Source organism: Gossypium hirsutum, chromosome A11 (assembly GCF_007990345.1).
Source record: "Gossypium hirsutum isolate 1008001.06 chromosome A11, Gossypium_hirsutum_v2.1, whole genome shotgun sequence".
NCBI lineage: Eukaryota > Viridiplantae > Streptophyta > Magnoliopsida > Malvales > Malvaceae > Gossypium > Gossypium hirsutum.
The window spans coordinates 14,480,512-14,496,568 of NC_053434.1; the positions used below are offsets into that span (position 1 = coordinate 14,480,512).

The 16,057-nt window shown below is 34.9% G+C and overlaps 2 long non-coding RNA genes and 1 pseudogene across 3 annotated transcripts; 2 read left to right on the top strand and 1 right to left on the bottom strand.

Moving 5' to 3' along the window:
- Window positions 1-792: 792 nt before the first annotated feature.
- On the top strand, window positions 793-7,209 carry LOC107923349 (ammonium transporter 2 member 5-like; annotated as a pseudogene).
- Window positions 7,210-10,401: 3,192 nt separating this feature from the next.
- Window positions 10,402-12,813, top strand: LOC107922780 (uncharacterized). Its single transcript, XR_001691419.2, has 3 exons — window positions 10,402-10,943; window positions 12,260-12,312; window positions 12,467-12,813. It is a non-coding gene; the product is annotated as an uncharacterized lncRNA (long non-coding RNA).
- Window positions 12,814-13,097: 284 nt separating this feature from the next.
- LOC107922781 (uncharacterized) lies at window positions 13,098-15,511 on the bottom strand. Of its 2 annotated transcripts, none has more exons than XR_001691420.2 (3): window positions 15,329-15,511; window positions 14,276-14,694; window positions 13,098-14,053 (listed from the first exon to the last, which is right to left on the bottom strand). It is a non-coding gene; the product is annotated as an uncharacterized lncRNA (long non-coding RNA). The 2 variants fall into 2 exon arrangements; XR_001691422.2 differs by lacking the exon at window positions 15,329-15,511 and adding an exon at window positions 14,930-15,114.
- Window positions 15,512-16,057: the final 546 nt, after the last annotated feature.

Sequence of the window (16,057 nt, forward strand, 5' to 3'; positions counted from 1 at the left end):
AAAAGTTAAAAATCAATAGTTGAATAATTTCATAAAATTTTTATTTTAAAAAAATTATGAATTTTTAATTAATTAAGTAATTAATTAATTGTTGTTAGTTTAGTAATTGAATCGATTGAATCGGAAATCAATGGTTTGATCAATTCAACCACTTGTCCAATTATTGAATTACTGTACGTGAGATTCTAAGATTGTACTATGTCATCACTTAAGAATTTATATAAAATGATGACAAACATATAAAATGAGTAATTAAAGTGAAAGTAATTACCAAAAATAAAAGGGTGATTGACAGGTTATATTATATTTTAAAGGCAAACAAGGTGTAAATGAATTATTAATTTATCATATAATAAACTCTTGGACAATATCTTTTGATAAAAAATAAAAAGCTTCGACGATATCAAAAGGGAAAAAGGTTCCAGTAACAGCTTTTGGATTCTCCGCCATACGATGATAAAACAAGAAAAAAACACCTCAGATCTTAACTTCTTATTCTGACTTTTATAATTCTTGTTCCCTTAATCACTCTCGAAAGACATGAAAGACAACAAGGTCATTGATGTATTTTTATACCTGCGTCGGCTTAGACAGAAAAATTTACAAAGACGACATGATCCAGACATGTCACAACAATTTTAGAAACCTTTTTTGCCAATGAACTTGGCAATATATAAGCACTTCTCGTTTCTGTTCTTTTCATCCGAGCCTACATCATTTATTTCATACATACCGAACTCCGACGTCTTAATTGTTAAGCCTCACACACAAACACAGTAGGTCCAACACAAAATGTCTCTGCCGTCTAACTTGAACCCTGATGAGGCTAGTCCGCCCTGGCTGAACAAAGGTGATAATTCTTGGCAGCTAACTGCAGCTACCCTGGTAGGTCTCCAAAGTGTGTCGGGTCTTGTAATCCTATACGGTAGCATAGTGAAAAAGAAATGGGCTGTGAACTCAGCCTTCATGGCACTTTACGCCTTTGCAGCGGTTCTTGTATGTTGGGTTGGGTGGGGTTACCGGATGGCATTCGGGGACAAGTTCATTCATTTCCTAAGAATGCCTAATATTTCCTTGGACGCTCAGTACCTCATCGAGCAGGCTTTTCTCGGATATTTACCAAATGCAACCATGATCTACTTCCAGTTTGTGTTTGCAGCTATCACTTTGATTCTGGTGGCTGGGGCATTGCTTGGAAGGATGAATTTCCTTGCATGGATGTTGTTTGTGCCACTTTGGTTGACATTTTCCTATACTATAACTGCATACAGTATTTGGTGCCTTGAAGGGTGGCTATCTAAGAAAAGCATCATCGATTACTCTGGAGGATATGTTATTCATTTGTCTTCTGGTGTAGCTGGTTTCATTGCAGCTTACTGAGTAATGACTAGAATATTATATTACACAATCAATGTCGTTCAATTTTTAATAAGAAAAAAAGGGTTTTTAATTGAGTCAATTGTTGTATAAATTGGTGAAGGTTGGACCAAGAACCACCAAGGACAAGGAGAGGTTCCCACCAAACAATATCATGCTGATGCTGGCAGGGGCAGGACTACTTTGGATGGGATGGACTGGTTTCAACGGTGGTGATCCCTATACCATCAGCACCGATGCATCGTTAGTCGTCCTTAACACCCACGTCTGCACTGCCACAAGTTTATTGACATGGCTCATTGATACGGGGTTGCGCGCGGACCAAGATCGAGTTGTCAAGTCACGAGAAACTCCTACGAAAACCCTAAACAATTAGATCTAAAACGAAACAGAAAATTAAAAGATTAGATTTTTAAATTTTCAGATCTGAAATAAAATCCCCAAATCAGCAAAGAATCAAATTGAGAATAGAAATAAGTGTTAGGGTTCTTGAAACCCTCAAGGAGATTGTGATTCTGCCCAATTGAACACCAAGATAGTTTTCCCCAAATTTCGACAATCTAATTTCACCCAAAAAGAGTATGAAAAAACCCTAGAAATTAGGGATTTTTGGGCTGATTCCTTAAGATAGAAAAAGGCTGAAAACACAATAAGAACAGAAAATAGATTAGATAATGATTCAGCACAAGTAGAAATAAAGAAAGAATTGACAGTAAGAAATTAAAAGATAAGTCCTAAGAAGCCTTGAAATCTCGAAAGATCTCACAACTCCCTTCAAACGGCTCTAATCTCCCCTCCAAAGAATATCAATGGCAAGAAGAAGGTTGAAGATGGCTCCCACAATCACAAGATTGTTAAAACAACTTCTAAAGAAAACTCAAGAGAAAAATCTTGGAGAAAACTCAAAGAAAATTCTGCTCTCAACAAATCTGAAATTTTAATAATAATGATAAGTGTTTAACAAGGTGGACAGCCATGCCTTTAAATAGGCCTTATAACTAGTCCTAATCTAATTAGAAAACTAAAATAAAAAAAAACTCCTAATTATTTTAATATGGAAATTCGGTCAAAGGTCATTTTATCTGGGACTCTTGGACTGAATATTGACATAAAAATTTAAACTAAGTAAATAAATAAATAAATAAATAAAAATAAAAATAAAACTTTACAACTTGGGCCACTTTGACAATTTGGCCTGATTTTCAACTAAGTATGGATGGATTTCTTGATTGGGCTGGGAATTTGCTTATTGGGCCTCGCCTTCAAGAATTTGGGCTTTTGTGACTCGTATCATTCCCCCCTTCCTCAAAAAGATTCGTCCTCGAATCTGAAAAATCAAATGAACTCGACTTTCCTCTATCGAACGGGACTAATGGCAATTGAGGCCACTGAAAAGAATAGCCATGAGATAGTAAATAGCAACGGAAACAAGCTTGTAGTCCAATCATAAGCATAACAGAACAGGTATAACGCATGTGAATGGACAGATTCAGATTACCATGCAAACAATCTAATTTACTCACCACTGCCTCGTCAAATATTTGAAACAAAGATGGACATGTTTTAAGGCATTCAGTCGTCTCACATTGTTCCCACAAACCATGAATAAATTGCGAGGAATAAATCAAATGGTAAACATAATCGTCACAAGTAGGTATTTGAAAAGATTCACATGGTTCACAGAGTTGCATAATCATACCATGCATTAATCGACGGTCTATAGATTCACTCACACATGCATTATCAAAAACAAGAATCTTTTTATCAACCATCAAAACAGATAGATCATCAATAAATAAAATAGGACAGTCAAGCACGTTTCGATCTAAGTGTTCATCAACACGATCTTTATCACTATCCGAGGAGTACAAAAGTGTTTCAAAGGTTTCAAGCATCTTACCTCGATAAGCAGAAGAATAATGGTCGATTTTACCTTTTTCATTTAAAACAAACCTTCGCTCATCGGGGGCATAGTGTAGTCGAATCTCCGTTGTTGAGTTAACCTTTGTCAAATGGAACTCAAACTTCATGTACAACCACATAAACTGTTTAAGGCACGAATATAAATTGAAAACAAATTTGGAAAATTTCGTTACCTTATTCTCCAAAACAGATTTGGACAAATTCGAGGATTTTACACAAGGTAAATCAAGAGAATAACAAATCACGCTTCTTTTCGTAATGACTTTATCAACCACAATCGAAGAGTAACAATTAATCGGATCAAAATGAGGGGATCTTTTAAGAACTAAGTCACCAAAGTTTTATCAATAATTTTCAAATCTGCAATGGACTCGGTTTCTAAAATTTCCTTACCTCGCTTACCTTCGGGATCATGTAGTGTGATTTCATCTTTGCTTAAGTTGATCGTATGAAAGCGTCTTTCATTTGAGAGGTATTGAAGTTGAAAGTTATCTTTCGATCTTTCGGGAACCTGAAAAGTAGCAACACAAGAAAAATTCATATCTTGGTTAGTGGAAACATTCCTCACTACCCTTTCTACGTCTTTTTCTTTTGTTTCTTTTTCTAATTCATTTTCTCTTCTTTCTTCAATTTCTTTTTCACTCTCAATCTCTTTTTGCTCTTTTTCATTCTCTTTTTCTTTTTCCTCACTTGTTTTAACAGAATTTTTCAGTTTGATTTGGTCCTCATGGACTTGTTCCAGAGTGAGCGGTACTAAGGTGAGTTTCTTTCCTTGATGCTTGAAAGAATACCTATTGGTACGACCATCGTGAGTGACTTTTCGATCCAGTTGCCATGGTTCTCCTAGCAATAAATGGCAGGCTTGAATAGGTACTACGTCGCACACGACTTCGTCTTGATATTTACCGATAGAAAAGGCGATGCGCACTTGTTGAGTGACCTTAAATTGGCTTTCGTTGCTAAGCCCTTGTAGTTGATAAGGTCGTGGATGCTTGGTAGTGGTTAAGCAAAGCTTTTCCACCATCGTCGTGCTGGCTACGTTCGAGCAACTTTCACCATCAATAATAACTCTACAAAGCTTACCTTGTACATGGCAGCGAGTATGAAAGAGATGTTCTCGTTGCTGCTCGCTCTTTGGTTTTGCCAAAGAGGGTTGTCCACGATCATGAAGATCATAATCAGTTCTAGGGACACGCCGAGGAGCGCGCCTATGAGCAGGAGGCTGGTTATCCACATCGTCTTTAATTTGATCTCGATATTGAGGCTCTTGATTCAACCGCACCTCATTGATAGTAGCAGTCAACGCTCGAAGTGCAGCAGCCTGTTCGTCCAACTGTTGTTGGAATTTTTTAAATATGTCACTAGTATTATCACCTGTAGACATTTTTTTAAAACCTGCAAAACACTCAACACTCAAAAATAAAAGTTATCAAACCTCACCGTTAATCACTCAAAAAGAAAAAATCAAATTCTCAATGAGGTCGAATTCAATCTTGTGAGTTCTTTATCAGAGTTTATATCAACCAATTAGAGAGTATGAACCAAACTACCAAAGAATCCTAATTTGCACTAGGATGCCAAAAACTGACGAGACACCAATTGATTCGTGTTGCACCGAGGAAAAGTTGTGCACACGTTTAAATCCTACTAACACAAGAAACAAGAAGGTGTTAGATAACGTAAAGGAAGAATAAAGGGAAACAAATGAAAACCTACAGCTAAGAATCAATAAAAATTGCTGAAAACAGAAAACCCGAAAAACTGCGGAGTAACTTGACAACTTTGTTCGAGGTGTTCCTGATCTCCAAAAATCTCGAAATTAAATCTGGAGTGTCCTTATATATTGAATTTTTTATCTGGAAATTTTGGGCACCAAATTCAACCCGCTAAATCTTTTTTTAAATTTTTATTGAATTTCGTATTTTTTTATTTTTTTGACTTTTTTGACTGATTTTTTTGCGGGAATAATTTTTTTATATTCAATCACAGTGCCAAAAACATGTATGTAAAATTTCAGATCAATCGGACAACGTTTACCCACTCAAATGAATTTTTTTGAACAATTTTTCTGGGTAAAACTGCCGTTTATGCTTTAAAAAATAGAGATCAGTTTAGAAATCAACCAAGAACACCCAAAACGCCCAAAATCTGATACCAAATGATACGGGGTTGCGCGTGGACCAAGATCGAGTTGCCAAGTCACGATAAACTCCTACGAAAACCCTAAACAATTAGATCTGAAACGAAACAGAAAATTAAAAGATTAGATTTTTGAATTTTCAGATCTGAAATAAAATCCCCAAATCAGCAAAGAATCAAATTGAGAATAGAAATAAGTGTTAGGGTTCTTGAAACCCTCAAGGAGATTGTGATTCTGCCCAATTGAACACCAAGATAGTTTTCCCCAAATTTCGACAATCTAATTTCACCCAAAAAGAGTATGAAAAAACCCTAGAAATTGGGAATTTTTGGGCTGATTCCTTAAGATAGAAAAAGGCTGAAAAAACAATAAGAACAGAAAATAGATTAGATAATGATTCAGCACAAGTAGAAATAAAGAAAGAATTGACAGTAAGAAATTAAAAGATAAGTCCTAAGAAGTCTTGAAATCTCGAAAGATCTCACAACTCCCTTCAAACGGCTCTAATCTCCCCTCCAAAGAATATCAATGGCAAGAAGAAGGTTGAAGATGGCTCCCACAATCACAAGATTGTTAAAACAACTTCTAAAGAAAACTCAAGAGAAAAATCTTGGAGAAAACTCAAAGAAAATTCTGCTCTCAACAAATCTGAAATTTTAATAATAATGATAAGTGTTTAACAAGGTGGACAGCCATGCCTTTAAATAGGCCTTATAACTAGTCCTAATCTAATTAGAAAACTAAAATAAAAAAAACTCCTAATTATTTTAATATGGAAATTCGGTCAAAGGTCATTTTATCTGGGACTCTTGGACTGAATATTGACATAAAAATTTAAACTAAGTAAATAAATAAATAAATAAAAATAAAAATAAAACTTTACAACTTGGGCCACTTTGACAATTTGGCCTGATTTTCAACTAAGTATGGATGGATTTCTTGATTGGGCTGGGAATTTGCTTATTGGGCCTCGCCTTCAAGAATTTGGGCTTTTGTGACTCGTATCACTCATGCTTGACATTATTTTCTTTGGAAAGCCATCAGTGATTGGAGCCACACAGGGAATGATCACTGGCTTAGTTTGCATCACCTCTACAGCAGGTAAAAGACCATGAGCTATCGTAATAACGTGCATGATATTACCTATAGATGCATGACATGACAATGCATTTATATATCGATAGTAACCAAAGATTTTTGTCATCTTGCTTTGGTTAGGAGTGGTGCAAGGTTGGGCAGCAATATTGATGGGGATGATGTCTGGTAGCATCCCATGGTACACCATGATGGTCCTCCACAAGAAGATAGGGCTCCTCAAGCAAGTCAATGACACTATGGCGGTATTCCACACGCATGTCGTAGCAAGTAGCCTAGGAGGCATCTTGACTGGCCTGTTTGTGGTGCCTAAGCTCAACCGACTTTTCTACATGGTAGACAACTGGCAACACTACATTGGTTTTTTCTACGGACTCCATACAGGTCACACCACAGCCGGGTTCAAGCATCTCGGTATTCAATTGCTAGGAATCGTATTTGTAGTGCTCCTCAACATATTCACCACTAACGTGATATGTCTGTTAATCAGTCTAATCATTCCACTGAGATTAGCTGAGGACGAATTACAAACCGGGGATGACGCAATCCATGGAGAGGAAGCTTATGCACTGTGGGGTGACGGGGAGAATTATGAATCTAAGCTGAATTCCATTTATGAAGAATTCCCACCACCATCAAAAGGTGGTGAGGTTCAAATGAATCAACTGGCTTGATTTGATCATGTGTGCTTCACAGTCACACATTGTGGCGAATTGGTCCCATAACTTCTTCTGAATGTTTGTTCCCACTTTCTTACTGTATTGTCGTTTTGATTGTCGTTTTTCATTTCTAATGATTAGATTCCACGTAAGTCGATTGAACCAGGAAAGCAAAAAGTGAGAAATTAAGGTGCCCATCGATAGAAATAAGAACTCTACCAAGCTTTCACTATTGTATTTCTTGTTGAATACAATCATATATTTTGGTGCTATTTCAACTTTGCATTTTCCGTTCAGCTTTTTCTTTTTTGTCAATTTATTTTTCTATTGTATTGGAGACACTCTTAATAAATACATCTTTGACATTGTCTTATAATGTCTACGACACCAAACCAATTTATACCAATTAACCCCAAGTCAATTCAACAGTTAGAGAAGTTTGTCCTTTAAAATGAAATTTGTTATTTTGCATAGCACTCTTGTGATTGTGAAAGCTTCTACATTAGTATCAGTACTCAAAAAATTCCTAATGGAGATGGTTGGGGGGAAAAGAGAAAAAATGAAATACAATGGATTGAGACAAACAAGAGCCGAAAGGAATGACTAAAGTGTCTAAATGCAGATGATGGTATAATAGAAATAGACAGCAGTGATAGGAAAATTTTCCAAACAAGGGTGGACCGATTTTCCCTATCAATAACAAAAAGGGAATTTTTCTCCGCTTGTAACACCCCTTACCCGTACCAGAGACCAGGATAGGGTACGAGGCATTATCAGAAAAATATACAAACATCCAACTAAAATACGGGCTATAAAATTTCATTTTTATTTCGAAACATTCATTCACATGCACATAGATCATAAAGCAATGAATCAAGCACGCATAATCAATTAGACTTACAACCCAATAATCGAATATAAACCATATGACATGGCTATATACGATTTAACCATAATAAGCCAATACGTTTGGCTAAATCATACTAACAACTATCATACAGACTAAATCTCTATACATGTCACTCACTTGAAAACACTTGAAGTTTATCGACGCTACACATCAATGTTCTGATAGTGTGATGCTACTTCCGACAATCTCCAACCTCGAGCCGACCTGTAAATACTAAAAAAATGGAGAGGGGGGTAAGCTTTACGCTTAGTAAGTCCATATGAAATTAATAAGCAATTTACCAATATCTTTCCTTAGCTAAACAACTATAATTACACTTTTATTCATATTCTGGTCAAGCTGTCTACACGAGTCATAGTCGGTAATTTATTTATAACTCAAGATACAGGATTCCAAATTCCGTTAATTTTCCCAGAAACTAGATTCACAAGTCTTCTTACAATAAAAATTTCATAATTTTTGGTCAGGCCAATTAATATAGTTTATTCATTGAATTCTCCCCTATTTCGCGGTTCAATAGCTCTGACCACTCTTCACTAAAATTTAATTATCTTTTGTTACCAAATTCAAATGAGGTTTTCGTTTCTTTCTTCTGAAAATAAATTCAATAAGGAATCCAACCATATAAATTATGTTCCTTAAATATTTTTGTACAATTTTTTAATGATTTTTATATTTTAGAACAGGGGATCACAAAATTAGTCTGAACTAGTCTTACAAAAATATAAATATCTCAAAATACAGAATTCCTTTGTTTTCCCTGTTTCTTTTATATGAAAATATATTCAATAAGCTTTAATTTCGTATCTCATTCCGCTTCTAATTTAACTTCTACCATTTTTGGTGATTTTCCAAAGTCACTCCCCTGCTTCTGTTTTAGACTGTTTATCCCAAATTTCATTCCTTCACTAAAATTTCTTGTTATCAACTTTCAAGATAATACTTATCCATATTCATCTTATCAAAAATTTAGTCACATATCTAACTCATAATTCAAAACTCATATATTCATATTCTGATATTATCCCACATTTTTTTACGTTAAATTTCATTTAGCAAACTTGTTTCTCCCGGTGAACACTTCGGAAAGTAACAATATCCGGTGGTTTTAGCACATAGCTCCACTTTCCGTAATCAATGCCCAACTTAGTGGTATATGCACATAACACCATACTATTGGGCTAACATGCAATTGTGGCATACGCACTTAGCGCCACTTTTCAAATTAACATGTATAACTGTGGCATATCTACTTAGCACCACGTTACATGTTTAACCGTGGTATATCCACTTAGCACCACGTTAATGAATCGATATATGTAACCGTGGCATATCCACTTAGCACTACATTACATGTATCAATATGTGTAATCATGGTATATCCACTTAGCACCACGTTACACGTATAACCGTGGTATATCCACTTAGCACCACATTTTTCCATTCCGAAGGTTCAACTGAGATTTCCTCATTTAATCTAAATTCATCAACCACAAATCACCGTTTGTGTCCATTAATTGAACAATACTAAAACTTATACCACATGTCACAAAATAAAATATTATAACATAATAAAACAATATATTATTTACATATAAACTTACATCTCATATACTATCAAAGCAATAACATTAAAATACACATTGCATTATTAAAAATCATATGAACTTACCTCGTATACGAGAATGGTCATTTTTACCATTTAAGTCCACTACTTGATATTTTCTCGATTTTAGCCTGAATCTCGATTTTCTTAATAATCAAGCTTGGAAGTTTTACAAACCATAGCCATGTCTTCCATCTCCATATACGGTTATAACATGAGAAAAATAAAGAAGATGACATCTTTTTCTTAGTTATTTTGGCTTTATTTGCCAAATTACTAAAATACCCTTAATGAAAAATAAATAAAAACATACCATGCCATGTCCATTTTTGTCCACTAATTACAAAATAGGCTATTTACCATTTAAGGATTTCCAATTTAAAAACCCATTACTCACAAGTACTTAGTACCTTTGTGAACTAGAACACACATTTTGCAACCTTTCACAATTTAGTCCTTTTGACTAAATTGAGTGCCTAAACGTCAAAATTTTTGAACGAAATTTTCACGAAATTATCCCATAAAATCGTAGACCATAAAAATATAATAAAAATAAAATTTTTTTCATCGAATTTGTGGTCCCGAAACTACTGTTCCAACTAAGCTCAAAATCAGGATGTTACGCCACTGGCCGCCTGCTACAATTTCTCCACTTTTTCTCATAAAATAATTTCAATTATTAGTCTACTTCAAGTTCGGGACATTAGATATTAAATGCCACAAGATTATCAAAATGGGTTGATTAGGAATTAGGAAAGGAAAGGAAAAAAAGGTTGTCCATTGTTTACAAATATTATTATTTTATTTTTGTGTGTGTTTATTTTTTAGGAAACTAGCAAAAGCAGAACAGCTTTCGAAGAAAACAGTGAGGAAGAAATAAGTCGTTTCGGAGTGAGTAAATAGAAAGGAAAATAAATAAAAGATCAAAGCTTTGTAATAACTTCAGATCTGCAGGTTTTTAAAAGAGTTGGTTGCCTTTTGACTGTATGCTGTGAAAAAAATTCAAAATTCTAAAAAGTAACTGGAATGATTCGCTGTCGTTTTAGAATGAGCAAGCCGCATTGAATTTTTGGATCTTTGAAGCCAGGCAGGGCAGGCGAAAGTAGTAATAGGTCAGAAACGATGTCGTCGGCGGATGAACAACAACTATCCGGTTCTGCAACTGATACCAGAGGCAAGCATCGAATTCTTGCTGAACTTAAGTGTGTCAAACAAGAATCCAAGTTCCTCGAGGTTAGCCTTTTCTTTTTATTTTTCATGTTTCTATTTTTGCTTTCCTTCTCCCTCTTTTTTCCTTTTTTTCCTCTTATTTCTAGATTTTGCTGCCTCTTGTAAACTTTTTTTTCTATAATTCTCATATCCAACTGAAATTTTGTTGAATGGTATTATTTGGGTAATAGTTTTAGTTGGAAGCCAAGCTCTTTATGCTTGAGTTGAGGAGGAAAGTATTCATGGTAGATCTTAACATTGGGTTGGGAACACAAGACAACCACATCCAAAAGCTAGCTTTCGATAGGAGAGTCAAAAGTCCAAATAAACTTCCTATAAAATACTATAAATTTAATGCGGTATTTAAGTCAACCATCCACTAGAATCCAAGCAACCCTATAGGTTGGCTTTGCAATTTAGAACCACGCCCTAAAAACTAGCTTCCAGGGTGAAAGACCTCGGCTCCATACAAAACTCTCACTACTATAATTGTGGAATTCAAGTATCCTACCTAGCAGTTAGTATCATGAGTGGTTAATAGTTTTCTTACCACTTACGTGAGGTCTAATTTAATAGGCTTCTGATAAAAATTTTAGATGTTGTACTGGAATACTGTAATTTTTTTTGCAAAATAGTAATTCTTGGATTTGCAAAAATTTGCTAGGGATGTTGCAGATATGCTCTTTTCATCAGGTTATACTGATGTTTAGGAAGTCCCTATTGGAGGCGGGATAAAGTTCCAGATCAGTCATGTTATGGTCGCTCTATATGGGATGTGCTAAACTTTTTTTTTTCCTTTTTTACCTAACGAGATAACCTTTAGTTCTTAAAACGCCATAATCTGAATTCTGAACTTTTTTGGTCTTGATTGCTTCCCGTATTTGAAGAATTAAGGTGATATTCAGTGTAAAAAGGGCTGGATGAATCCTGTCATGACTAAGAGCTTTTGGAATTATTATTCGACTTTGACTTTGACTTGCTGATCTTGCTAACCGTCACTTTGATTGGTCATGCTTTTAGCAATGTTATGCACTTGCACCACGTAATAAAACCTATATAGAGTGCCTCAATTTGCCTTATATTATCTTGTACATTAGCACCCCATAGACTAGCCTAATTAGTATAAAGTTGCTGATCATAGGCTCATAAATTTAGCTTTTGTCGTGTCTCATTTTTGCACATCTTTACTGCTTTCTTAGGCAGATGATGATTTCTAATTGACATGTCTTACTTTGAGCAATGTCAAACTTTAGTGACTCAAAAATTTGCTGTGGGCTGAAAAGGTAACACATTACAGTTTAGTATGTCTTATTCTTTCATGTATTTTTCATTTTTCCCAGGAATAGATGGAAGAGCTTGAGAGAACTAACAATGTATCAACATTGTCTGAGGAGTAAGTATAATAATTTTCTTTCCAAGGAAGTTGCACAAGTAGGTAGGGGAAGGATAGGATGTTGGGATCTAAATGGTTATCATTTTACCACACAAAAAGTTGTATGCTAACCAGTTTGATTGGAATTAATATCTATCTCTTGTTTCCTTCTCAGGTTGCTGCTTATCATGGAGAGAAGACCTGATCCACTACTCCCATTATAATTACAACTTGTTTTGTTCTTGTAACTTTTGTTGTAGATAAAGTTGCATTTCCTTCTAATTCGTAGGTTTATTCTGATCACAGAACAAATGGTCCTATAAACCCATCTTGGGATAGATGGTTTGAAGGGCCCCAAGATGCCAAAGGTTGCAGATGCCAGATTCTCTGATTTTAGGCAATCTAACATTTGTTCCCAAGACATGTTAAAATGTTACAGCTGAGTTGTTTATGTTAACAAATGTTTCAATCAACAATGGGCAATACCAAAAAGTTATGGATGGCTCAGATTAAATTCTATAATTTACTTTTCTGATTCAGATGAAATTTGTATATCAGATGCATCTCTTGCAGATATGAGCTTCCAAACAGATTATTCTTCTCTTTGTTTAGCCTCTTCTCGAAGTTGTTCCATATATTACCTGATTCTATGAACTTGTTTCAGGACAGTAATCCTGATATCTATTCATGAAATGAAAATCCATGGTATTAATGTGCACAATTTCAACCCATGTTCATGCAATCATTTCAAAGTTAAGAATGCATCAGAGAATGAGACATGGCGATGAATTAACAGGAACTAAGAATTGGAGAAAGTTATTTCCACATACAACTGATATTACCAAAGCAAAATGACATTCAAGTTATTCAGTCAAATCAATCTTTAACAGGCATGAGTTCCCATTATTGGCCCATTAAGGTTAAGCTCTGCCTGTATGAGATTTAGATGCAATAGCTCTCACATATCTAAACTGTCAATGGTTGAGCAGTTCCATAGGCAAGATACAGATACAAGATCAAAGAACTTGAGCAGACAAAAGGTGTCTCAGCTGGAATAGGTGTTCCTCATCTGAAATCTTACGGCTGAGGCAGAGATTTGTAAACAGGGTTTCCTGCTCCCAAGATAAAGGACCTGAAGCAAACAATGCCTCCATTGTTGACTTGTAAGCACAAAGCTCTAGTTCATGGATATAGTATACTTTGTTCACAGAAGGCAAGGGCAAGTCTCTTTTGCCACACAAAGAAGGGAAAGCTGACTCAGCATCGAAATTATCAGGTGCGTTGTCCAACAATTTATGAGAGAATGGGATGACACAGTCACCGTTAAAACTACAGCTAGCAACAGAGCATTGATCATTATCTTCAGTAGACCAAATAGGCCTAGAAGAATCATATAAACAGCGAGGAAATTTTCCTTCCATTCTGCTATTCCTGTTAGTTGATTGCTTAATGAAGTTTTCATCAACCGCTACATGTGAGCAAGAAATATCTATCTGCTTATACGAAGGAAGAGTTCTCTTTCCATCACAGCCTCTAGAATATAGAGAGGTTTCCCCATGTTGTATTCTTCATATTTATGGGCATAGCCTTTACTCTTTGCTCTCACAGGCAGCAGCTTGGTGATATTATGAGCCTCACCATTATTATATTCTCCCTCTTTATACCTTACTTTAGATTGCATGGTAATGCTAAAATGCAATGAAGTCCTAAAACGCAAGCCACCAGCTCGGTATGGAGTTTTTGGTGTAAAATTCTCAGCAACCTGCAATGTATGTAGTCTGGTTTAGATATTCTGGTTGGTTCAACACATTAGTTAGGACTTATCATATGAAGTTTTTTTCTTTAAACTCTCTCATAATACCAAATCTTAAGAACTACTATGATTATTATAAGAAATAATAGTAAAGATAAACCGCAAGCAAGAATCAAGTATACACATTTAGACAAGAATATAGGAAAAAGCATGATGATGTAAGACATCTACCTTCCTTATTACTATCCACATGTTGTCATGCTAAGCCTGCCTAATCCTTAAACTTGATGCATGAAATTCCTTAAGTTGTATGGACCCAAAGAACTTAATGACAAATCGGCTGCTGTTGTTTAACACTTTTGCGACCTTTGCAACCCTCCAACACTGAGTATCAAACACCTTAACTATATCCCCAACTACCCAACGCTTACCATTTACACTTAGAGGCAGGGGTCTAACATCCATCCCTCGCACCTTCTCTACGAATCATTTTGCTTCGTGGTCCATGAGCAGTTTTTACCTAACAATATAGTTGTCACCATCTGCTAAAATTATATTACTAGTAAACTAGGAGCCGTATGGATCATGTTCTCTTCTTAACACCTCCACCAAGTTCCCTTTTTTGAACTTCATATTGTTCAGGCTTAATCCTGGATAAAAATAGTAAAAAGAAAATAGAATTAATATCATAAATGTGAGAACTATAATATCTTAAGGTTTAATTACAAAGATCAAGATAGATGCTATAAGACATGAAACCAATAATCTTGAAGAATTACTTATATAAGAAAACTAGCCAACAGATATAATCAAATCTAAATCAATTTATTTCTCCAAAAAAGGAAAAAAAATCTAAATCAATTCATTAGAAACAAGTATCCCAACCTTGATTATATGTTATTCTGGGAACTTAGAAATATAATTGATTCAACAAACAGGGATACCATTCATCATATTCTACACCAAACTCAGGTGAACTCATGGAAACCAGGTTTTTCATTGACAGTTGGGTACATAAATCAACTCATGTTTTAGCAATTCCCAAATATACCCAAAAAATGTATTTGTTTTCTTCATTTAATTTTAAAAAGAATTTCTTTATTAGAAAAACTGAAAAATGCATTAGTTCAAAAAGAGAAAAAGAAAAGGAAATAATACTTGCCCAGTATTTAAAATCTTATAAAGTATATGCTAAAATAAAAACAGACTGACCCAAATTAAATTTAACAACCAATACAGAACTTTGTTCAATCCAAAACATTTAATTAATTGAAGGAGACTGACCTGAGAGTAAAAGAGAAGAGATGGAAACGAACAGGACGCAGTCACTAACGCATCTTTAAGCAAAAAATGGCTTTATTTTCGCTCTCTTTCGATTATTTGTTTTAAGTACAGCGATAAATAAAAATTACTATTAAAATACTAATTATTGATTAGGATTACCTTCAGCCTTTGTATTTTGTTAGTAACTTAAAATGAAAAATTTCAAAATTTAGGTATTAATCACATTATCGACCAAACTTTCGGGGGTCTTGCCTAATTGTAATCATAGGGATCATATAATTTCTTTTTCCAAAATTAATATTTTTGCTAGTATGAGTCTTCTCCTCCATCTTTAATGGATGCCAAATGGTCCATTTGCGTTTCTTTGTATAGTTTCATCGTTTTGGACTAAATCTTTGCTTTGTCGTAACTTGGGCTTCATTACAACCTTAAAACTCCCATGTCATCCACTTTATTGGTGGGATTGGCACATTATCATGGTAATAGGATATAACATTACAATATTTGGTATATTGTGAAATTATTAATTAAAATTTTGAGAAAGTTGGAATAATAAAGGCGATATTAGTATAAATTTATAGCATTTTCAGGAAGTAGTTCATGAGTGGAATAAACGGGTTTATGGAAATATTTTTGTGCGTAAATGAAAATTGATTTCTGAGTTAAGTCAGCTACAAAGAATTTTGGAGTGGAGAAGTTCTTCTGGACTCCGATATCGGGAATTGACAC